The sequence below is a fragment of the Phyllobates terribilis genome, unplaced genomic scaffold, assembly GCF_046119375.1.
Source record: "Phyllobates terribilis strain yellow unplaced genomic scaffold, ASM4611937v1 Scaffold_1__5_contigs__length_1240528914, whole genome shotgun sequence".
Taxonomy (NCBI): domain Eukaryota; kingdom Metazoa; phylum Chordata; class Amphibia; order Anura; family Dendrobatidae; genus Phyllobates; species Phyllobates terribilis.
The window spans coordinates 369,830,545-369,855,753 of record NW_027362761.1 but is presented as its reverse complement, the minus strand read 5'-3'; the positions used below and the strand labels follow the sequence as shown (position 1 = coordinate 369,855,753).

The window sequence follows — 25,209 nt, the reverse complement described above, 5'->3', positions numbered from 1 at the left end:
GATCAGTTTGTTGCTGTCCAAAACTGAGCAAGGAGCAGTGGCTGGGAGTAGAGGTGGAAAGACCTCTGTCACCTGTGTCTGAAGGTGAAAAGACCTAGTATTTGTTGCTTAGTCTATGCCAGAGGTGGAAGAATAGGGCTGAGATCTAAAAGGGTGAGACATACTTTCTATGGGACTGTTTATTGTTATGTTATACCATTTTACCTTTTTGCGGGATAAAAGACTGTGTTTGTTTCTGATAGAAATTTATGGACTGATTAAATCTTCCTGTTTGCACAAGAACTTGTGTGGCTGCGTGAACGCTGCCGACTACCAAAAGAGCAGATTCCCTATAATATATATGTATTTATATATATGTGTGTGTGTGTGTGTGTGTGTGTGTGTGTGTGTGTGTGTGTGTGTATATATATATATATATATATATATATATATATATATATATATATATATATATAATATATATATTACAGTGGTGGCCAAAAGTATTGGCACCCCTGCAATTCTGTCAGATAATACTCAGTTTCTTTCTGCGTGGCTTCGTCAGGTGAAACGCGCATTTAGGCGCGCTTTCTTTGCCCCTGCTGCAGATCCCCACTACTCTGTGACCACAATGTCTCAAGGTAACATTGGATATCCTTATATTTATGCATGTTGATGCTATCTATATATCTTATGGAGATCACATTTACCTGTTATTATTACCTATATTGAATCTTAGACCCATAACCTTGGTGTCTTTCTAACCAGCTAGACAGACTTTGTGGCATGCTTTAACATACATTGTAGCACATCTAGTGTGGACACCCCTGCAGTTAGGTAAAGGGTTTCCTTTTCTTTCTTGGGTATTTTTTATCTTACCCTCTACTCTGCCCCTCACCCTAGTCACTCATGTATTGGCCTTTATTGTTGTATATTATATGAAATATTTTGTACAATAAAATATAATGATTTTTGCATTAATAGCTATATCTTTGGCTGTTTTTTGGTGGAGAGTGGTGTCCTCCACATATATCTTGGTGAATTGGTCACACTTCTCTACCCTTCCCCTTTTTGGGTATTAGGATATTAATTAACATCCTGGCCTGGGTGTATAAATACCTGCTGTCTGCAGGAGGGAGGTGCCGGTGATACTCACATTACCTCTTGTGAAAGCTCGGAGCAAGTGCATTACTTCTTCCTCTCTGGAGCTTTGAGTACGGGTGTTCATCTCTCTGAAGTCGACTAAAGCTAAGGCATCTTCCCTTGTTTGTTCCCCCTTGTTGTCTTTAGTGGTCAGTGGGGATCGACTAGCGCTCATCTCCCTCCCTTCCCTAGCCAGGGCCTAACGCCAGGGAAAGACAGGATGAGGTTCACGTGCGGCGATTGGTGAAGAGTCAATATAGGGACGTTGGTGGAGTCAGGGTGATATTAGATCAGCCTAGGAAGTCTCCACTCCCCCCTTTCCCTAGCGTCTGGGCCCCCTTTTCCCCTTCCCTTCGTGCTGCGTGGGAAAACCCACGCAAACACTGTGTCATGCAAGGTGTAGGTGTTATGATAGGCTACAAGCACTAAGGAAAGACAGGAGATCTGTCCCTACAATAGAACTAAGCTAGATCCCTACGATGTAACGGGGAACCTGATCCTGCGATCAGACCTGCTAAAGTCCTCAGCTAGTCTGAACGAAGACCTATAGAAGTGAGGGAGGGATCCCTACAAGAACTAGGGACTGGGGGAAAGATGGACACCTCCTAGCAGAAATTGTAGCCGTAAAAAGACAAACACACAACATAGAACATAAAGGTCAAAAGACCTAGCTAAACTGACTGAGAAAGGTTACAAAGCACCTGGCTAGCTTAAGAGTAGAAATTACAATGAAGTCCAGCATGGCCAGAAGGGCGGAGCAGGATTAAATAGGCAAAAAGGTCATGTGACCAGCAAAATATAAAAAACCTAACAGGAGAGCTCTAACAGTAGGAAAAGCTGCACCCTGCATGACACCGTGTTTGCGTGGGTTTTCCCCTCAGTAAAAAAGCAGCCATAGAGTGTCCAGGAACCTTCACACTGACTTTTCTTAGTCAGGGCTGCTTCTCAGCAGGGTTGGATGGGTCCACCAGAGAACCGGAGAATCCTCTGGTGGGCCCTGACTTCTCCATCAGGAGAGTTCATAGTGCAAACCTTGCAGGTTGTAATGATGATGAGGCCAAACCTCTCCTTAGTTTTCTGTTACTTGGAATGCAAGCGCAGGTATGCAGCCAGCCAACACAAGCCGCAATACTAAACTGCCAGATTTTTGGACAGCTGCTTGCACTTGAAATGTTGCCTTTTAGGCTTGTGGAGGTGGAAGCTTTTCACAACCTCATGGCGGCGGCCGGGTCTCCATACTTTGGTCCCTATTTCTTCTGGTGTCGTCCCCGCCATCCACAAGCACGGGTCCCAGAACATTACCCGTGCACTCCCCATTGCACTTAGTGGGAAGGACCACCTAACCACAAACACGTGGTCAAGTGAATATGACCAGGGGTGGTTCATTAAACTGGGGCCAGTCCACAGTAAAATAGCAGCCATAAAGTGTCTGGGAACCTTCCCACAGACTTTTCTTAGCAAGGGTTTCTTCTCGGCAGCATTGGACGGGTCCATTAGAGAACCGGAGAATCCTCCAGTGGCTTCTCCTTCAGGAGAGTTCATAGCGCAAACCTTGCAGCTGCTATGGGGCTCTTTAGCGGGGCAGAAAGGTGGTCCCTCACAATCAAATCCTCTGGTGGGCCCAATGTTCTTCAGTCTTACACTGCTTCTCGGTGAGAGTTGTATTTCACCATAGCCATATTCTTTAGCTCGGTGAAAGGACTGGTATAGAGGGAAACCGTATCTACTCCAACTGTCATTTCTCCCAGGAATTGCTCTAATGCAGCTTGTTACAATGGCAGCCCATCCAATATCAGCTCACACTTCTCGGAGGTGCTTTGACTCTCAAAGATCTTTACATCTTGAATTTCATGACTACAGACTGAGGCAATGGCCTGATCTGCAATGCGTTTTGAGAAATAACGTACATAAGGAAAGCCACGGTTTAGGCCACTGAAGGTCATCATTAAGCGAAACTCATACAGCTTTCCCACAGACTGAAAGAGGGACTTCCAAGACAGCCAAGAGTTCCCTGTCCTCCCCAAGAGAACGACTGTTCATGTTCTCCTCCACCTCATTATCACAATATCCACATTGAGATGAGATGAGGCTGGGCTGCATAGTTCCTTGCCCCGCCTCCTCTTTAACTGTGAGCACTGAGCGTTTCAGTAGACAGAGAAACGGGATGGTGACGCTAATTATGGTGTCATCACTGCTAACCATATTGGTGGAGTCCTCAAAGTTTTGGAGGACCGCACAGATGTCAGACATCCATGCCCACTCATCAGCTATTAAGTGCGGAGGCTGACCTGAATGCCGGTGGGCGTGTTGAAGCTGGTACTCAACAACTGCCCTCTGCTGCTCCTAAATCCTTCCCAACCTCTGCAACGTTGATTTGCAACTTGTGGAAACAGTCGGTAAGCTGGAAGCTGCAAACGCTGTTGAAGCACTGCCAGGGTGGCGGAAGCTATAGTTGACTTTCTGAAATGGGCACACATGCATTGTACTTTCACAAGCAGCTCTGGCAAATCTGGGTAGGTTTTGAGAAACCACAGAACCACTAAGTTGAGCACATTTAGTGCTCTCTCATTACTAATGTGTACTCCTGTATGGAGTTACAGTACTATGAAATCCAATTTTGATTATATCTTCAGTACCCCTATGACAAAAATATCTGCTCCAAAGAATTAATTTCACTAGAGTAGAACTAGTATAATGGTGACAGACAACTCTTCCTCTACAGCCATTCCCAAAAGATGGAGACCCAATCAGGATTCTCTACATTTCCAAAAATTAGTGGCAGACACCAGCAAAGTGACATCAATTTCACTACAGTAGAAATTGTGTAATTAGGACCAAAACCTCTTCCACTACAGCCAACCCAGCAGATGGAGACTCAATCAGTGGTGTACCATTCTCTCCAGTTGTTCAAACTTGTACTCTGTTGTGCAGGTGCATGAGCTGGTGTAAAAAATGTGTGAAAGGACTCACAGAAGTTGCTTTTGCCACTTACACTACTGCTGCTGCTAATATTTTGTCATTGACGAATTGACATGCCGGAGGTTGAAAGTGTAGAGCTGTGATGTGTGCCTCACTACTTTCTTGGGGAAAACCTATCTTAAGGTTGTGTAAAAGCGTGTTTCAGTACTCCAGCATTCGCAGGTTCCTTTCCAGGGCGGAAAGCATCTGGCAAAATTTACTCTTATAATGTGGATCTAATAGACTGGCAACCCAGTAGTCAGCACTATTTTGAATCATAACTATACGGGGATCATGTTGCAGATAGTGCAGCATGAACACACTCATTTGTCGGGCTCTTTCATGAGGTTCAAGCCCATGCTGTGTTGGTGGCTGGGTAATTCTGATGCTTGTTTCCTCCGTCCCTTCCCGCCAAACATGAACAGAGGGGATGATTATCCTTTTTTTGTTCTAACTGTTGCTCGCCCATCACCTCTTCCTCTTCCATTTGTTCCTCACCTTCACTAACACCTTCACTAACAGATTTTCTGCTATCGCCAACCCTCCTCGATCACAGTGAACCACACTCCCTTGGCACTCTGAGCTCTGAGATGTCTCCTAGTGTATAACATTAGTAACAGAAGAAAGTATTTTTTGACTGTGGATGAGGCCTGTGTAACATACGAGATATTTTCCAAACTAATTCAAACTGAGATCTCCTGCTGTATAAAGTTAGTCACAGTAAAAAAAATTGATTTTTTTTACTCTGCATGAGCTCTGCATACAGCTGAATTTCACTGCCACTAAGATAGTAGGTGGCTTTTAGCAGAGTGTATCACGTTTCCGACACAAAAAAATCTTTTGTGGAATGTCACACAAGGTGTATGAAAGACTTAGTGCAACACAAAGGGAATTGGGAAAGGAAGCCCATACTCTAGGGAAAGGGGGAAAGTGGAGACGTCCTAGGTTGATCTAGTGTCACCCTGTCTCCCTTAACGTCCCTGTATTGGCTATTAACCAATCGCCACATGCGTACCTCGCCCTGTCTTTCTCTGGCATTGGGCTCAAGCTAGGGAAGGGAGGAGATGAGCACTAGTCGAGCTCTACTAAACACTATAGAAAATAAGGAAGTACAAACAGGGGAAAAGTGCTTAGCTTTAGATGACTACAGACAAATGCACAAACACTTCCTTAAGCTCCAGAGAGGAAAAGGTACTGCTCTTGCTAAGCCTTCACAAGGAATAATAAATATCGCCGGCACCTCCCTCTAGAACACACCAGGTATTTATACACCCAGGCCAGGGAGTTAATTAGACAGAGGGAGGTAGCCGCTGGGTCCTAGAGACAGCCTCTAAGAAGATGTCTGTAATGACAAACGTAGAGATCTCCTGCAGGGCGACTGTCTGTCACCTCTGACACACCCGTGACACTCTACCTAGCAAGACAAAAAAATACATTTTTTACTCTCAAAACAGTTGAAGTTCACCGCCACTAACGTAGTAGGTGACGTATAGCAAAGTGTATGACGTTTGCCACATAAAAAAATTTTTGGTGGACTGTGGCTAGAAACAGAAAAATATATTTTTTTACTCTGAAAACAGTTGAAGTTTACCCACCATAAAAATGACAAACTGGGCTAACACAGCTTGCACTATCACACTAGCAAATGAAAAAAAAAGGTTTTGTGCTCTGCACTCAGAAGCTCTGCAATGGCAAGCTCTGTAGATAGCTGAATTTCAACCCCACAAAATCAAAAAGTGGCCTACAAGAACTTGCTTGCTTGCTTGCTTGCTTTATCAAATTAGCAAGTGCAAAAATAGATTGAAGGTATACTCGTGCATGGAGCACAATACAACCGGTGCACAACACTGTTCTATGGCATGGGCACTGCTCTTTCTGTCAGAATCTCAATGATTGCACAAGAAAAAAAAGTGCTGCAAGGTCAATTTAACAGTTACACAGCAGAGGACTTATCTACACTATCTGACTTCCACAGAAGCGCCCATCTATCTAGCTAATATCATCTCATTACACAGGAGCTGTGTGCAGGAGCAGCATCTGTCTCCAGCAGTGACATGGATAAAATGGCGCTGAGGGAACATGGCCGCTTTTTATATAGAGAGGACATGTGATTTCAGCAGTAGTGTTGAGCGATACCTTCCGATATCGTGAAATATCGGATCGGATTGGATTGGACCGAAACCCAAAAAATATCGGATATCGCCGATTCCGATACCGGAAACCAATGCAAGTCAATGGGACACAAATATCGGAATGAAAATAAACCCTTTCTTTCCTTGAAGGCTAATTCTATATGAAGGAAAACAACTAAGAATAATGTAGAATGTATTGGGGGAGGTGGGGAAGACATTAAAGACATAGAGGTTTAGCCCAATGAAATGGAATAGCAGGAATTAATTTTTTTTTAAGATGTTCGGAGTTACAAAGATATTGGCTATGTTAAGCTTTTTTATATTTTGTCAGGTATTTGTTTCACTACTTCCATGCTCTTCACCTTCTATTTTACTTCTCCCACACTTTCTCCTTCATCATTCTCAGCAGCAGCATCTTTTTCATCAACTTCTTCACCTTATTCATCTTCTTCTTCTTCACCTTCTTCCTATTATTCTTTTTTTTTACATTCTTCATATTATTCTTATTCAACTATTATTCTTCTTCATATTTTACTTCTTCATGTTCTTCATCTTCTTCTTCATCATATTCTTATTTGTGACAGGCATTACTGTAGTTGTTATCCCTAAAAGTTTGAAGATTACACCTTCCGTTCTGCCTGTCACAAAAGATTTACAACAGGATTTGTCGGTGTTCAGTTTGGCCTGCAGCAGCAGATCTTGTCCAGGGGCACCACAAGGAGGAACGGACTCACCCCCATACACTGCTTAGTCTTCTTCTGCTTATAATTTAGATAATATCTTTTGCTCTGATTTTTAGTCTTATGCTTAATGTTCTTCTGCTTTTTGTTCTGCAGCTTATTATTCTTCTGCTTCTTGATTTTCTGTCTCTTGTTCTTCTGTATCTTGGTGGTTGTCTTCTTGTTCTTTGTCCTCTTGGTCATCTTCTTCAGGGTCATCTTCTTGGTCTTCTTCGAGGTCCTCGTCTTCTTCATGGTCATCTTCAGGTTCCTCATCTTCTTCGTGGTGGTCTTCAGGGTCGTCGTCTTCGGGGTGGTCTTCAGGGTCGTCGTCTTCGGGGTCCTCGTCTTCTTCGGGGTGGTCTTCACGGTCATCGTCTTCACGGTCATCGTCTTCAGGGTCGTCGTCTTCGGGGTCCTCGTCTTCTTCGGGGTGGTCTTCAGGGTCATCGTCAGGGAGATCCAGAGTGATTACCAAAAACCATTTCAGAAAGCTTGAACTTGCAAATGTAGCAGAAGGTACAAGAAGGCTGAGGAACTGCCGAGAACCAGCTGATGGTACTGGAACCCGGATGGGTAGCAGAAAGTACAAGAGCCAATGGAACTACCGAGGACCAGCTGATGGTACTGGAACCCGGTTACTAAGCAGGAGGTACCTGTGCCAGAAAGCACTACCAAGTACCAGCAGACGTTGATGGAACTCGGATACCAAGAAGGAGGCACCTAAGCCAAAGGCACTGCCGGGAACCAGCTGACAGTACTGGAACCCGGATGGGTAGCAGAAGGTACACATGAAAAAAAGTAGCAAGGCCGCGAGCCGGCCGGAGTTACCGAAACCCACAGTCCTACAGGGGATGCTTGTCCTATTGGCACTATGGAACCAGCCTTCATTACCAGATCCCGCAGCCCACATAGGAGTCACCTAAACTGCAGGCACCATAGAGTCGGCTAAGCCGACCGTAACACGACAGGACAACATATTGGAGGCAAAGTGACGTTGACACTACCCGGAAACAGCTGGCGTGCTGGAAGCAGGCTGCGCAGGAGGGAGTACCCGTGCCAAAGACACTGCTGGGAAACAACTGGCGGTGCTGGAACCCAGGGTAAATACTAAAAATAGAAGAGCCAGAGGCCTAATTGGAACAAGTTTTAAATTAGTAGTAGAGTGGATGTGGACAGAGCAGGAGAATTTGCCGGACACACAGCAGGGGATCAGCTTACTTAACTGAACCCCAATAACACTGGAGCAAGTGTTGACTGTGCAGACGGCACTTCTGAGCAGCAACTGGCAGTGTTGGAGCTCAGGGTAAATACTAAAAACAGAGTGGAGCCGGAGGCCTAATTGGAGCAAGTTTAAAATCTGTAGTAGTGTGGATGTGGACAGAGCAGGAGATATTTCCGGTCACACAGTAGGGGATCAGCTGACGTTACTGAACCCCAATAACACTGGACCAAGCGTTGACTGAGCAGACGGCACTTCTGAGCAGCAACTGGCGGTGTTGGAGCTCAGGGATTACAGTTCAGGTGTAGAAACATGAACACAACAGGAGACCTGGATACTGTTGCCAACAATTATTTATTCTGGAAGAGGACTGGCAAATTCATGCGAGATCCAGGACTTGTTCATTTTCAGAAAAGTAAGCCGGTCAACGTTATCGGAGGATAGGCGCATGTGACGGTCTGTTAGTACACCACCTGAGGCACTAAAACCGCGTTCCGATAATACACTAGCAGCAGGGCAAGCCAGCAACTCCAATGCATACTGGCTAAGCTCTGGCCATGTATCCAGCTTAGAGACCCAAAACTTGAAGGGGGAAGAGCCGTCTGGGAGTACACAGAGAGGGCAAGACATGTAGTCTGTCACCATCTGACGGAAATGTTGCCTCCTGCTGACTAGAGCCATCTGTGATTGTGTAGATATTTGTGGCGGTGGTAACACGAAACTTTGCCACATTTAGGCCATACTGGTCTTGCCTTGTACTGAAGCGCTGCTTCTGCTCCCTCTTTGTGCAGAGCTTCCTCCACTGCCTCGACGCACTGAGCTGCTTTGTAAAGCACTAGCAGCACTGCTCTCGGTTGGAATGGAGAACATGATGGAATGCACCAGTGCGTCTTGGTACTCCTGCATTTTATGCTCCCGGTTCAACGGTGTTATGAGGCTTTGTAAGTTGTCCCGGTAGCGAGGATCTAGGAGGGTGGACACCCAATAATCAGCCGTGCTGAGAATGTGGGCGATGCGGCGGTCGTTTCTCAGGCACTGCAGCATGAAATCAACCATGTGCTGCAGACTGCCAACTGGCCAAGAAACGCTGTCCCCTGCTTGAGGCGTGATCTCTGCATCACCCCACCCTCGCTCTAGATTCTGACTACTAGAGCATTGTGTACCTGGACAGAAGTCTTCCTCCTCATCCTCCTCACAAAGTGTCCCCTGCCTAGGCCTTTGTGAGGAACCACGTTGCACAGACTGTACTGAAGCAGATGGCATTTGTGACTCCTCATTAAAGATGAGCGTTGTTCTACTCGAACTGTTCGCCAATCTCAAATTCGAGCTGTTTTGGGCGGTGTTCGAGCTGTTCGGCGAACACGAACAATTTGAGAAAAATTCGGCTGTTCGAGGTTATGTTCGATAACTGTTCGTGCACCAAAATCATAACTGGATTTTTTCTCAGTAATGATGAAAATTAATGTTAATACGCAGTTTGAGTGTACAGCGGGGTGGGGGGAGGGGCAGGGGATGGATCTCTGCAGGAACAATGAAGATCTCCATTTTTTTTTCTCTTTCCCACATTTACAGTGGGGAGGTGCAGTCTGTCAGCCTATCAGCAGTGCACACACGGAGCGAAGTGCTTTTTTTCACACAAGCAAGGGCATGTGTCATTGGCAGTGTATGTCACATGTCCTTGCCCTATAAGACCAAGCCATTTTCCCCGTCGCCACCATTTTCTCACTGCTGCAGCTGCGTGTTAGACGGCACCGCTGTTGCTGTGTGCGCTATACCTTGTTAATTTCAAGCCAATTTTCGCACAAATATACAGATAGCTTGGGAGTAGGGAATAGTTGTGATTGCAGTCCTTTTAAGGACTAGGTTACAGCATTTCCTACGACTTTTATCAGGCAGGTCTGTGCTCTTAAATAGATAGGTTGTGGGAGTAAAGACTAATTGTAATTGGAGTCCTTTTCAGGACTAGGTTACATCAGTTCCTATCAGTTTTTGCCAGGCAGGTCTGTGCCAGTGCTGTGCAAGTTTTTTTCACAGCATTTGGCTGAATCTAGCAAAGCTAATCCTTTTTGGCCTATTGCAGAGTGTGTTAGTCAGTGGAGTAGCCTGTGTTGCAAGATATACCACCTGTGTATAGAATACCAATTTTTTTACTGCACCTAGTGAAGTAAAATCTTTTGGGCATAGCATCATTCTATTAGTCCATCTATACTGACCTCCATCAGGTTGCAAACTGAATATAATTTTTTTCTGCATCTAGCTCTGAAAAAATATTGGGCTTCTAGCTGTGTGTGGGTCTTGTTCTATTAATCCATCTATACTGACCTCCATCAGGTTGCAAACTGAATATAATTTTTTTCTGCATCTAGCTCTGAAAAAATATTGGGCCTTCTAGCAGTGTGGGTCTTGTTCTATTAATCCATCTATACTGACCTCCATCAGGTTGCAAACTGAATATATTTTTTTCTGCATCTACCTCTGAAAAAATATTGGGCTTCTAGCTGTGTGTGGGTCTTGTTCTATTAATCCATCTATACTGACCTCCATCAGGTTGCAAACTGAATATAATTTTTTTCTGCATCTAACCCAGCCAATAGTTTTGGCCTAATACCACAGTTTGGCCACTCAGCTCTGCTCGGTTACCATCCATTGTTTTTTTGTGCAAACAACTCCAGAGTTGTGAATTAGTTAACCACCAAAATGAGTGGAAAAAGGCCTGCTGCTGGTGGAAAGGGGAATAGGCATGTTGGGAAGGGGAAAAAAGGTTGTGTCCGTGGGGTAGGTGTTAAAGCAACAGTAACATCTGCAGAAGAAAGACCATCTTCCAGCCAAACTAAAATGTCTACTTCTTTTAGCGGACAATGTGATAAGATCCCTTTCTTACGGCCACGCCAATCGCTACAAATTCCAGATGAGGCACAAAAACAGCAGGTGCTTCAACGGATATCAAGTGCTCCTTTTAGTGGGCTCTCCTCCACATCAACTTCAACATCACAAATACTCCAGTCCTCAAAGGTGTCACCCAAATCGCACTTGCTTCCTCATAGCTCCCAAATCTCCAGCTGCCCGTCTGAGTATGAGGTAGAACAGATGGTTGAGTCTGCAGAGCTGTTTACTCATACTATAGCCTGGGAATCAGAGGTCGACTCCAGCGCTTCTGTGAATCCAGACGAGGAAATGATCTGCACTGATACCCAGAATCTTTATGAGTCGGATCCAGGACCAGACGCAGAAGGTTCTGACCATAATGTAGACCCTCATTCCCAAACTGTAACTCCTGTTGGTGGAGACAATGAGGAAGACGATGATGAGACTCAAATACCTGATTGGAGCGACAACTTTAGTTTTTTGTCAGGGCAGGAACAGGTTGGCTCTGAGGACGACGGGTGTGATAACACACAGGGTGATGATGATGAGGTTGGAGATCCCACTTACTGTCAACCCACAGTCAGCCAAGAGATGAGGTCAGCAGAGGAGGTGGAGGAAGATGCTAGTGACGACTAGGTCAGGTTGCGCCTTCCTGGACAGAGACGTAGTACTGGAAGCACGTCAACAACTGCATCCTCAAACACAACTCTGCCTCTCACCACAAGTCGTGGTGGCTCTTCAGGTCGCATGGGTGCTAAGCCTTGCATAGCCTGGGCATTTTTTCAGATCGATAAAGATGACCCAACTCGTGTTATCTGTAACATTTGTCAGCAAAAGCTAAGTAGAGGCCAAAAAATACATAGTTTGAGTACTTCATGCATGAACCGGCACATGGACATGAAGCATAAGTTGCAGTGGGAAGCTCAGTGTGCTACAATGCGGCCTAGCCGGCCGGGCCAACAACCGTCTGCCATATCTTGTGCATCCGCGGCCTCTTCATCCTCTGTGACTGGGGGGACAGCAGTCACACCTGTTTTGGGGCGCAGACCTGCCACCTCTTTACCCGCAACAGCCAGCGTGATTGGCAGGTCATCATTTTCTTTGGAGGTGGGAACACCAGCTGGTGTTGAGCGCTGTCCGACATCGATAGCACCACCTTTGGATCAAGGCAACCTAACATGTCCGCCTGCATCTTCCTCACAGACCGGCAGTTTGCCGGGGACACCCTTATCAACCCCGTCTAAGCACAATAGCCAGCCCTCGGTCCCTCAGATGTGGACAAGTAAAAGACCATTTCCTCCTAGCCATGAGAAAGCTAAGAGGTTGAATTTCACCATCTGCAAGCTCTTGGCTACAGAAATGCTGCCTTTCCGCCTGGTGGACACAGAGGATTTTCGAGACCTTATGTCCATCGCAGTGCCCCAGTACCAGATGCCCAGTCGGCACTACCTCTCAAAGAAAGGTGTGCCTGCGCTCCACCAGCATGTCGCACACAACATCACCGCTTCTTTGAGAAACTCTGTGTGTGACAGGGTGCATTTCACCACAGACACTTGGACGAGTAGGCATGGACAGGGGCGTTACATGTCGCTGACTGGGCACTGGGTAACTATGGTGACAGCAGGACAAGGGGCTGCTGTCCAAGTCTTGCCGTCCCCACGAGTTGTGCGTCAATCCTCTTTATGTCAAAGTTCCTCCACTGCTTCTGCCTCCTCAACCTCCTCTCGGTCTTCCACCTGCACCCAAAGCCTGTCTGGTCATGCCACAAGCTTTCTAACTGCGCAGAAGGGATCCTGCACACCTCCTTACTATGCTGGCCGTAGGGCTCAACGTCATCAGGCGGTTTTTACATTGAATTGTCTGGGAAATGTGAGTCACACAGCTGAGGAGTTGTGGTCAGCTCTGGAGAACCAATTTCATGAATGGTTGTCTCCACTGGACCTGAAACCAGGGAAGGCCGTGTGCGACAATGCTGCAAACCTGGGTGCGGCCCTTCGCCGGGGCAATGTCACACACGTGCCTTGTATGGCTCACGTGTTGAACCTGGTTGTCCAGCAATTTTTAGCCCACTATCCCAGACTAGATGGCCTTCTGCAGAGGGCACGGTCGCTGTGTGCTCACTTCCGCCATTCGCATCCCGCAGCTCAGCGACTTACATCTCTACAGAAGTCGTTGGGCCTGCCACTTCACCGGCTAAAATGCGATGTGCCTACCCGGTGGAATTCAACTCTGCAAATGTTGCAGCGACTGGCAGCACCGACAAGCCCTGGTGCAATACGTTCTGATGTATAGCCTGGGCCAACGAGATTCAGAGGTGGGGCAAATCACGCTGGAGGAGTGGTCTCAGATCAGGGACCTATGCACCCTTCTGCACAGTTTTGAAATGGCGACGAAGATGTTTAGTGCTGACGATGCCATTATCAGCATGACTATTCCGGTAATTTACATGCTGGAGCACATGTTAAACAGAATTCGGAGTCAGGTGGTGGCACAAGAGGAGGTGGAGGAAGTAGAGGAGGAGGAGTTGTATGCGGAAGGGCTAACATCTGCAAGGTCCAGACGGTCGGCAGCACCAAGGCGGCAGGCATGTGAGGGTGGGGGAGATGGTTTTACCAGGGCGCATGGTAGCAGCCAAACTAGTGAGGAAGGTGCAGGAGCCCAGGAAGAAGTGGAGGACGAACTGATGGAAGACTCATCAGATGAGGGAGACCTTGATCACATTTCTGTTGTGCGAGGTTGGGGGGAGAGGACAGAGGAAGGAAGCATGATTGTTACCTCGCCACCAACACAACAGGGACTTGGTGCTCCTGGATGCGCAACACACATGAGTGCCTTCTTGCTGCACTACCTGCAACATGACCCTCGAATTGTGAGAATTAGAAATAATCCTCACTACTGGGTTGCCACACTGTTAGATCCCCGGTACAAAAGTAGATTTGCAGAAATTATTCCTGCCATAGAAAGGGATGCACGCATGCAGGAGTATCAGCAGAGACTGTTGCAGAATCTTACATGTGCTTTTCCACAAAATACCAGTGGTGCACGTAGTGAATCTCACAGTTCCAACTTGCCAACCGTGGGACCGTCAAGTGTTCAGCACTCAAACCGTAACAGAACCACAGTATCTGCTGGTAACATCAATTTTGTGGAATCATTTCACCACTTTTTTAGCCCATCCTTTGCAAGGCCACAGGAGACAAGAAGTCTGACACATAGTCAGCGCCTAGAGACGATGGTACAGGAGTATCTCCAAGTAAACATTGAAGCCACGACTGTGTCACTGGACCCTTGCTCTTTTTGGACTTCCAATCTGGATAAATGGCCGGAGCTAGCCACTTACGCCTTGGAGATCTTGTCATGCCCCGCAGCCAGCGTTCTGTCTGAACGTGTGTTCAGCGCTGCTGGTGGTGTGCTGACAGATAAGCACACGCGGCTCTCCACTGATAATGTAGACAGACTCACGTTCATAAAGATGAACAAATCATGGATCCGAAACGACTTTTCTACCCCTGTGTCATCCTGGGGAGAGTAAAAGCTTGATGATTGGTTAAAATCACCCTACCAACCGTTTTAAGCTTTCAAATTACTAATCATGTTTATCTGTATCTTGACTGGAAAATAATTTGGGCTTTGTAGCAGTGTGCAGCACTGATCCTATTAGGCCATCTATACTAAAGCTTCACCAGATTTAAAATTAAAAATAATTTTTAGCTGCATCTAGCCCGGAAAATAATTTTGGGGCTCCGAGATGCGCAAGACACATAAGTGCCTTCTTGCTGCACTACCTGCAGCATGACCCTCATATTGTCAGAATTCGAAGTAATCATGACTACTGGGTTGCCACACTCTTAGATCCCCCAAACTTTTCGATCAACCTTTTCATTTTAATAAAGACCAAGAAAATGGTCATTTTTGAAATTATAAGCATTAGCAGGTTGTTAGAAACTGAAATCAAACAGTTTTCAACTCAAAACTTTATTCTAGGTGATGTTACATTTTCACATAGGACCCCTTGTTCGAAAGGAGCTTCTGAACTCTCTCGTCCATTGAATTTGTCCGGTTTCGGATGGTTTCTGCTTCAATTGTTTTGCATGAGGACAGAATACCCTCCCAGAGCTGTTGCTTAGATGTGAACTGCCTCCCGCCATCATAGACACTCCTTTTAATGATGCTCCAAAGGTTCTGAATGGGGTAGAGGTCAGGGGAGCATGGGGGTCACACCATAAGTTTGTCCCCTTTTATGCCCATATCAGCCAGAGATGCAGATGTTTTATGTGCAGCATGAGATGGTGCATTATCATGCAGAAAAATGATCTTGCTGTGAAATACACGGTTCTTCTTCTTGAACCATGGCAGGAAGTGCTGTTTGAGAAAATCCACATACATTATGGAGTTCATCATTAGCGCCTTCAGGGATCCTAAAGGGGCCGACAATCTCTCTCCCCATGATTCCAGCCCAAAACATTACTCCACCTCCTCCTTGTTGGCGCTGTAGCCGTGTTTGCGTGGGGTGTCCATCAACCAGCCATCCTCCACTCCATCCATCTGGACCATCGAGCGCTGCACGGCACTCATCCGTGAACAAAACTGTTTTGAAATCAGTCTTCATGTAATGTTTGGCCCACTGGAGCCGTTTCTGCTTGTGTGAAGTGGATAGAGGAGGTCGACAGGATGGCGTATGCACAGCTGCAAACCTCTGAAGGACCCTGCATCTTGTTGTTCGGGGGACGTTGGAGGCACAAGCAGCTTCAAAAACTTGTCTGCTGCTATGACAAGGCTTTTTGGCCGCTGCTCTTTCAACCTGACGTAATTGCCTGTAGGAAAGAGTCCTCAATTTGCCCTTATCAGCACGCACACGTGTGTACTGTGAATCAGCTACATACTTCTTGATTGCCAAGACACTTCATCCTGATCATCGCACAATGTTGATTGTAGTCATGCCTTGACCTAAACACTCCACAATTTGTTGCTTCTCAGCAGCTGACACATCCTTTTTCTTTCCCATTTTGGCAGAAAATGTAGGCTGCTTAATAATGTGAGAGCCTTCTTAAGTAGTCTTGCCTTTCATTGGACACACCTGCCAAACTAATTAGCACAGGTGTCTGCAATTGCTTACAGTGATATAAAGAGCCCTGACACACATCACCATCAATGAGTTTAACTGACAAACAAACAAATTCTTCCCTTATCACTCCTAAACACTTTTTGCATAATAATTTGGAACGCAGTGTACATGTGCTTTTCCACAAAACACCAGTGGTTCACGTAGTGAATCTTACAGTTCTAACTTGCCAACCGTGGTCTGTATGGAATTGTTCAATAAATTGCCCAAAATTAAGATAACATAGATGGGAGAGGTCTCTATGAATAGGAATTCCTAAGTATTTGATACCCTGTGAGGGCCAGGCAAAGGGAAAGTTGGACTGGATGGAATCCTATATGGATTTGGGGAGGGAGACATCGAGGGCCTCAGACTTCGCTGCATTGATTTTAAAATTTGACCATGTAACAAAGTGATCTATTTCAGCCATAACAGCAGGGATGGATATATGTGATTGAGTGATATATACTAGGACATCATCAGCAAATAGAGAGCACTTGTACTCGGTGCCTCCCACCTCAATCCACCTAATATTGGGGTTATGGCGAATTGATGAGAGCAGGTGCTCCGTCACTAGGATGTATAAGAGAGGGGACAGAGGACATCACTGCCTTGTCCCATTGGTGATTGTGAAAGGTGATGAAAATGTATTGACGCACCCCCTGGGCCTTGGGACACCCGGAGCCGGACCCTTTTTGGTGGATGCTGGTGGTTGTAGTCTTCGTGGCGGCGACCCGGTTCCGTGGCTCAGGGCGGTCAAACCAGTGGCGGAACTATTTATGTGGTTTTGATGTTTAAATGTCCGACTACGCCACCCATGGATTGCGGTCAGAGTGAACCGCTGCTACAGGGCAGACCGCTGAGGCTGGTGTTGTGGGTGCAGCAGAGCGTAGCATAACTCCCCACGGGAGGAGTATAGCCTCAGGGCAGTGTATGCGGAGGATGGGGGTGATGGTGCAGGGCAGCAGCAGTAACGACACGTAGTCAGTGATGCAGTCCAGGGCCTTTACTCACAGTTCTTATTATCCAGACCACGTCTGCAGGTAACAGCTGCCCACGTCGTACTGTGCTCACCAGGTGAGGGGCTCAGACAACTCCCAGATAACTTTGGAGCACTTCACAGGACCCCCTTTGTGTGTCCTTTGTCTGGCCTTTCTTACCAACACTTCTGTCCGGCTGCCTCGGGCCTCCTCTTGGTAAACTTGGCGCCAGTTTCCCTGACCCTATGTGGTGCCTTCCTAGCGGGTGTAGCGAGGGGCTGCGCCACATAAAATGTCAGAGCCTCCGGTTTCTAGCTGAGGGTCGTTTCCTGCCTCCACTAGTTCGGGGACCGGTCTCCCCCTTTGGCCTGACCCCTCCACGCAGGTGGATTCGGGCGTGCGGTGGCGACTCGCCCGTCCGCACCCCTGGGATCCCTTCATTCCTCGTTCCTGGAGCCTTCTCCGCTCCTCTTCCTTCCTTCTCCCTCTTCCAGGCCTGGGCCTCTGTTACTAGGCCCGCCTACGGAGCAGAGCTCATGCAGAGCCCCTGCTCCCTGCCACTTCTGCTCAGACTTCTCTGCACTGAACTAAGATGGTGCCCACCTTTTATACTCCCTTCTCAATGCACCCAGGAACTGCTTCCTCCCTGCTCCTGCACTACAGGGTTCCCCTTCCTCAGTGTTCCCTCCCCCCACTCCAGCCAGGGACAGGGACTGTCGTGCCCATCTCAGGGGCATATTGGTCGCCCTGCCCCACGGCAATGTGGTGTAATGCATGCAGGTGTCGGGTCCTGATCCACACTCCATCCTTACCTGAGAGTGAGATATCACACCTCTGGGTGAGGTGCAATACGTCTGTAGCAACCGAGCCCTCAGGGTGCTACAGTTCCATTTATCTTCAGCCTAGGTGACGTATTGCGATACAGGGCCGTGATTTTGGCTATAAAAGGGTCCCCTAGACCCCTACCCCAAGCTTTTTAAGAGAATCATATATGGCGTGCCAGGAGACTCTATGGAATGCTTTCTCAGCATCCAACGAGAGTATCTAATTACAAATTTTTAACTGCATCTAGCCCAGGAAATACTTTGTGCCTAGTAGCAGTGTCTGCTAGTGAGCGGATTATCCCGGCTGTTAAGCAAGCTGCACCACCTGTAGTTTAGACACTTAATTTTTTCAAAGGAAATGCTTCGGGACCATGGGATACTTAGTGAAGAGCATCAGGAGGCACCCCAAGGCATAGGGGCTGGGACTGGCAGTAGGATGCCTTGCGGTGGACAGCCGAGCTCGATCCTTATAAAAGCTTTTTAACTTTAGCAGCTTTAGTGGACGCTACTGGAGCTGGAATTACCGTGGCTGCTGGCATGAAACTTGCCCTCCAATAGATCCTTGTAAATGGATTTAAAGTGTATTCATTCAAATTAGAGAGACAATTTAAATTAAAAAGCTTAGAGCTGCCTCCACCACAGGGGGGCTCGCTCGACCCACCAGCGGACAGGCACCAGTATTGGGAGAGGGGGGCTGGCCGTCAGGGTTCACCGCGGCTCTGGCACAAACCCGGTGACACGGAGGTGGCACGGGCAGGAGCGGACTGGCCGTGTCGGCTTCTCACTTTTTGGATTTTAGAAGGGCATGACATGCCTATATCTGTGTCTCCCCCTCCTTTTACTCCTCCACCTCTTTTATTTTCGCATGACTATATGTACTTGTCACTTTTCCATGTGTTAGTTATGTCTTCTGAGCAGTTTGTCAGCTTTTGGACACCTTTGAAGGTGTTTTCTATGTGTTTCTATGTGTTTTTGTTTGCCTGCCATTGTTTTTAACGGTGTTCGAAGGTGTTCGACGAACAGTTCGACGAACAGTTCGGCGAACACACGGGTGTTCGACGAACCGAACCGAACTCGAACACTACGGGGGTGGCTCAACACTACTCCTCATCCTCCACCTCTTCCAAAACCTCTTCCCTTAGTGCTTGCATTGTTTTTGCAAGCAGGCAGATAAGGGGGATAGTCATGCTGACTAGTGCATCATATGCACTCGCCATTCGCGTGGAATAATGGAAGGCACGCAAAACGTGGCAAATGTCCTTCATAGAGGCCCACTCAGTGGTGGTGAAGTGTGAACAGCGCGCACTGCGACTTGTTTGTGCCTGCTGCAACTGGTACTCCATTACTGCTGCCTACTGCCCACACAACCTCTCCAACATACAGTACAGACCAAAAGTTTGGACACACCTTCTCATTTAAAGATATTTCTGTATTTTCATGACTATGTAAATTGCACATTCACACTGAAGGCATCAAAACTATGAATTAACACATGTGAATTATATACTTAACAAAAAAGTCTGAAACAACTGAAAATATGTCTTATATTCTAGGTTCTTCAAAGTAGCCACCTTTTGCTTTGATGACTGCTTTGCACACTCTTGGCATTCTCTTGATGAGCTTCAAGAGGTAGTCACCGGAAATGGTCTTCCAACAATCTTGAAGGAGTTCCCAGAGATGCTTAGCACTTGTTGGCCCTTTTGCCTTCACTCTGCAGTCCAGCTCACCCCAAACCATCTCGATTGGGTTCAGGTCTGGTGACTGTGGGAGCCAGGTCATCTGGCGTAGCACCCCATCACTCTCCTTCTTGGTCAAATAGCCCTTACACAGCCTGGAGGTGTGTTTGGGGTCATTGTCCTATTGAAAAATAAATGATGGTCCAACTAAACGCAAACCAGATGGAATAGCATGGCGCTGCAAGATGCTGTGGTAGCCATGCTGGTTCAGTATGCCTTCAATTTTGAATAAATCCCCAACAGTGTCACCAGAAAAGCACCCCCACACCATCACACCTCCTCCTCCATGCTTCACGGTGGGAACCAGGCATGTAGAGTCCATCCATTCACCCTCTCTGCGTAGTACAAAGACACTGTGGTTGGAACCAAAGATCTCAAATTTGCACTTATCAGACCAAAGCACAGATTTCCACTGGTCTAATGTCCATTCCTTGTGTTCTTTAGCCCAAACAAATCTCTTCTGCTTGTTGCCTGTCCTTAGCAGTGGTTTCCTAGCAGCTATTTTACCATGAAGGCCTGCTGCACAAAGTCTCCTCTTAACAGTTGTTGAAGAGATGTGCCTGCTGCTAGAACTCTGTGTGGCATTGACCTGGTCTCTAATCTGAGCTGCTGTTAACCTGCAATTTCTGAGGCTGGTGACTCGGATAAACTTATCCTCAGAAGCAGAGGTGACTCTTGATCTTCCTTTCCTGGGGCGGTTATCATTTGAGCCAGTTTCTTTGCAGCGCTTGATGGTTTTTGCAACTGCAGTTGGGGACACTTTCAAAGTTTTCCCAATTTTTCGGACTGACTGACCTTCATTTCTTAAAGTAATGATGGCCACTCGTTTTTCTTTACTTAGCTGCTTTTTTCTTGCCATGATACAAATTCTAACAGTCTATTCAGTAGGACTATCAGCTGTGTATCCACCAGACTTCTGCACAACACTACTGATGGTCCCAACCCCATTTATAAGGCAAGAAATCCCACTTATTAAACCCGACAGGGCACACCTGTGAAGTGAAAACCATTTCCAGTGACTACCTCTTGAAGTTCATCAAGAGAATGCCAAGAGTATGCAAAGCAGTCATCAAAGCAAAAGGTGGCTACTTTGAAGAACCTAGAATATAAGACATATTTTCAGTTGTTTCACACTTTTTTGTTACGTATATAATTCTACATGTGTTAATTCATAGTTTTGATGCCTTCAGTGTGAATGTACAATTTTCAAAGTCATAAACAGAAAAATCTTTAAATGAGAAGGTGTGTCCAAACTTTTGGTCTGTACTGTATGTAACTTTGAATTCCACCTTGTGGGTAGTGATGCGATGTTCCGGAAGGCGTAATCGGCGCTGCAGAGCTGCAATGCGTGATCTTGTGTTGCTGGAGTGCCGCAAGTGAGCGCACTCTATGCGGACCTTGTGAAGCAGTGCATCAAGATCCGGATAGTTCCTCAAAAAACTCTGCACGACCAAGTTGAGCACATGTGCCAGACATGGGTTGTGAGTGAGGTTGCGTAGGCCCAGAGCTGCCACCAGATTTCAGCCATTGTCACACACTACCATGCCTGGCTGGAGATTCGCTGGCACAAACCACACGTGGCTCTGCTGCTTGATGGCATTCCAGAGCTCCTGCGCTGTGTGGCTTCGATTCCTCAAAGAAATTAATTTCAATACGGCCTGTTGACGTTTGGCCACGGCTGTGCTCATATCGGTCGTAACAGGGTCGATGTGGAGGTAGACCGTGACGGCTCCTGCAGCTCTGATTCAGAGGAACTGGAGTATGAGGAGGAGTCAATGTCTACAGACTGGATTCCTGCAATCCTTGGAGTTGGCAGAACACGTACAGCACCACTCTCAAGATCTGTACCCGGCTCCACAAAATTTACCCAATGGGCAGTGAGGGAAAGGTATCATCCCTGTCCATGCTTACTGGTCCACGCATCGGTGGTCAGGTGGACCTTGCTACTGACGGCGTTTTGTAGCTCATGTTTAATTTTTCCCTCCACATGCTGTTGCAGGGCAGGAACGGCTTGCCTGCTGAAATAAAAGCGGCTGGGCACGTTGTATTGTGGGACTGTCAATGCCATCAAGTTACGGAAGTGACCTGGCCCTCAAAGGATTATGAAAAAGAGGCCTTTAAACAACTCAACAATAATGACTGTTATAAAAGACTGGACAGTATCCCTCTTCTAATATTTCAAAGGGAATTGACTCGCCTACTGGACGATGGGGTTGAATCATCTGCGATCTCTGCAAAAATGAAGGGGGCTCCTTTGCCGTAATTTCCGGTAATTCCTACCTTTTACTTACTTCCTAAGGTTCACAAGGACCCCCTCTGCCCACCTGGTAGACCAATCGTCTCCGGCACGGGGGGTCTTTGTGAACCTATATGCCAATTCGTAGATTTTTTTCTGCAACAATGTGTTGAAACTATCCCATCATTTGTAAAAGATACAACAGATGTTCTGAGGAAGCTTGACGGTATTATTCTGGAAACAGATATGTGGTTTGTTACGTGCGACGTGGAGTCCCTGTATACATCAATACAATATAATGATGGCATTTCAGCTGCCAGTTTTTTTCTAGAGATGACTAATTTTGAACCGGTACTTACGAAATTCATTTTGGTACTTTTAGAATTTATTTTAACACATAACTTTTTTGTGCTCAAAGACCGACCCTTCCTACAGCTCCAGGGGACCGCGATGGGGGCGTCTTGTGCGCCTTCATACGCTAATCTTTTCCTGGGGCTGTGGGAGAGAGACACGGTCTTTGAAACACCCGGTCATGAATCAGTCGTCTCCTGGCTACGCTATATAGATGTGTTTTTCATCTGGCAGGGCTCCACGTCGCAACTGGACAAATTCCTCCATCACTTGAACAATAACAAACTGAATATCAGGCTGACTTATAAATACAGTCAGTCTCATATTTACTTTCTCGATTTATCCATTAATAGAATGGAAGATGGGAGGATCTGCACAAACATCTACCGTAAGGAGACTTCCACCAACTCCTTACTACATTTTACCTCGTCACACCCGCCAAAATTAAAAAGCTCAATCCCCATCGGCCAATATCTCAGAGCTCGTCCGATCTGTTCGAGTGACGATGGATTTAATAACCAGGCCCGCGACCTCTCTAAAAGATTTTTAAACAGGGGCTATAAAATCCGAGATATTAATAAAGCATACATCAGAGCCAAAAACTCTGACAGACAAAATCTCCTTGCAATAAACCGTAAGCCAAAAGATAGGAAGCCTCTGGAAAATTCTTATCCCAGATTTATTACAACCTTAAACAATAATTGGGTAGATATAAAGAAAATTCTGACCAGACATTGGCCAGTGTTACTGACCGACAAAGATCTAAAAGGCCAACTCCCCAATCGACCAGCGTTGACCTGGCGTAAATCTAACACATTGAGCGACCTATTAACCAACAGCCATTACATCCCACCAAAAAGCTCGTTTATTTTTGGAAGTAAAGGCCCTCCTTGGGGTAGTTCCTCTTGTGGTAAGTGTTCGATATGCAGATTCCTCCCAAAAGTGTCACATTTCTGCAACTCCAATGGAGAAAAGTCTTTTCGCATCGTCCACCATATTACGTGTAACACTGAAGCAGTTGTTTACCACCTTACCTGCCCATGTGGATTAATCTATATAGGCATGACTACTAGGGCCTTAAAAGTACGGATACAAGAACATATAAGAGACATTAACAATGCCTCCTTATGTACTGATCCGGAATCCCTTAAAACGATACCCAAGCATTTTCTAGAAAACCATAGAGGCAACCCACGTGGCCTAACAGTTCAGGGTATCGATCATGTATACATGGGCATAAGAGGTGGAAACATCAAAAAGAAGCTGCTTCAGAAAGAAACATGGTGGATTGTGCTATTGGACACGATTTCTCCAAAGGGGCTTAATGATGTAATTAGTTTCAAGTCTGTTTTAATATTTGACACCTTGTGTTCCCTTTTTTATCCTTAGACATTTTAGTTTTTGATTTGTATAGATTCTATCTTATTTTTTCTGTCTGACTCTATCCGGTTTAGATATATAATGTCATGGCATGTGGAGGCATGGGCTGTCCGAAAGAGTTCCATCTACGTTTCAACTCATTAGAAAAGATGAATCATGGACAACTACACAACCGCTTTTGACCAACATACCCCTGGACAGATGATCTCCATAATATCAGTACTATGACAAGTTCCATGTTTAAAATATAAACTTTTAGGATTTTTCTAATGGAAATAACATCCTTCTGAATGACTGTTGTATTTTACAATAGATGTGAAAATTCTGTCTAATATGGGGGAATCATCAGTCTTTTTGCAGGGAGAAATTATTGGTGATATTTGGTCACTCACTTGTCTATTGGTGTTTTATATCTCATAATAGTGATTTATGACCTTTAATTCTGATTTACTTCTATGGTCACTTTCATGATATATATATCCTGTAATTCCCCATTTTTCACCTAGGTGGTTGCTTGCCCTGAATAATGGTAGTTATGAACTGTATAGCTAAAGGACCTCATGCCCATCTTTTGATTAGTTACCATACTGTCTATATATGGGGGATATATCCTATATAGAACTATCTCCCCCCTCGTTTTGAAGGATATACAGTATATCAAAACTTTCTCTATATATGGCATTCCTCCACAATACTCCCATGCTGATGGAAGCACAGCGCTTTGCGACGCAGTGAAATGGCCATTCCGTGCGCTCGCATGGTGCTGCATCTTCCATAGCTCCCACACCCCCTTCCATGACGACCCCCTGGCATTTCATATATCGCAGCACTAATTACCTCCGCGTGTGGGCGTCCTCGCTCCGGCGGCGTCCTGAGTGCACCGCGTTGCCACAGAGATGGAGGAGATTTCCTCCTCCTCGGCTGTAGGCGGCGCGTGTGTGTACCTGCGTCATCGTTGGGGGCGGAGCCCTATCACGCGGAGGAATTTGATTTGCTGACCTGCATACATAAGGTGTCTCCCCTTCCCTGACAGCCACGCCTCCTGACGAAGCAATTTCTTGGCGAAACGCGCGTCGAGGCTACTGCACATCCCCAGCATCTCGCTTCTAGCTGCTCCAGACTCTGCTAACATGACCCAAGGTAATGTCAACCTTCTGACGCCACTCTCTCTGCTCCACTGATGTGGGTTTTGTTACAACACAACATAACAATAGATAGTATTACTTAGTGCTATGCAATTAACCCTTCCAACACCTGACATCCTACACAGGGGGAATTGTCCTTTGCTATATGCTCCTCTGCCTAAGGGTCCCACCAACGTGGATTTGAATCTGGACTAGGATTTTCACTTGATTATAATCCTGTATTACCTAGTTGGCAGCACAGACTTACATCTGTTACCTTTGCATGCTGAATTGGGGATGGTAGTCCCTTTGCAGGACTTTTATCATCTCATCCTGCTTTCTTTAGCTGTCCTCCCCCCCCCCTTTTATCCTCTTTTTTTCTCTCTATCCATATCATGGAATTGTATAATAATGCATATATGTATATGTTTCAATAAAGTTTATATTTTATGATATAAA

General features: G+C 46.2%; 1 long non-coding RNA gene across 1 annotated transcript; it reads left to right on the top strand.

Moving 5' to 3' along the window:
- Positions 1 to 25,209, top strand: LOC141167322 (uncharacterized). Its single transcript, XR_012251415.1, has 3 exons — positions 1 to 153; positions 21,659 to 21,928; positions 23,701 to 25,209. It is a non-coding gene; the product is annotated as an uncharacterized lncRNA (long non-coding RNA).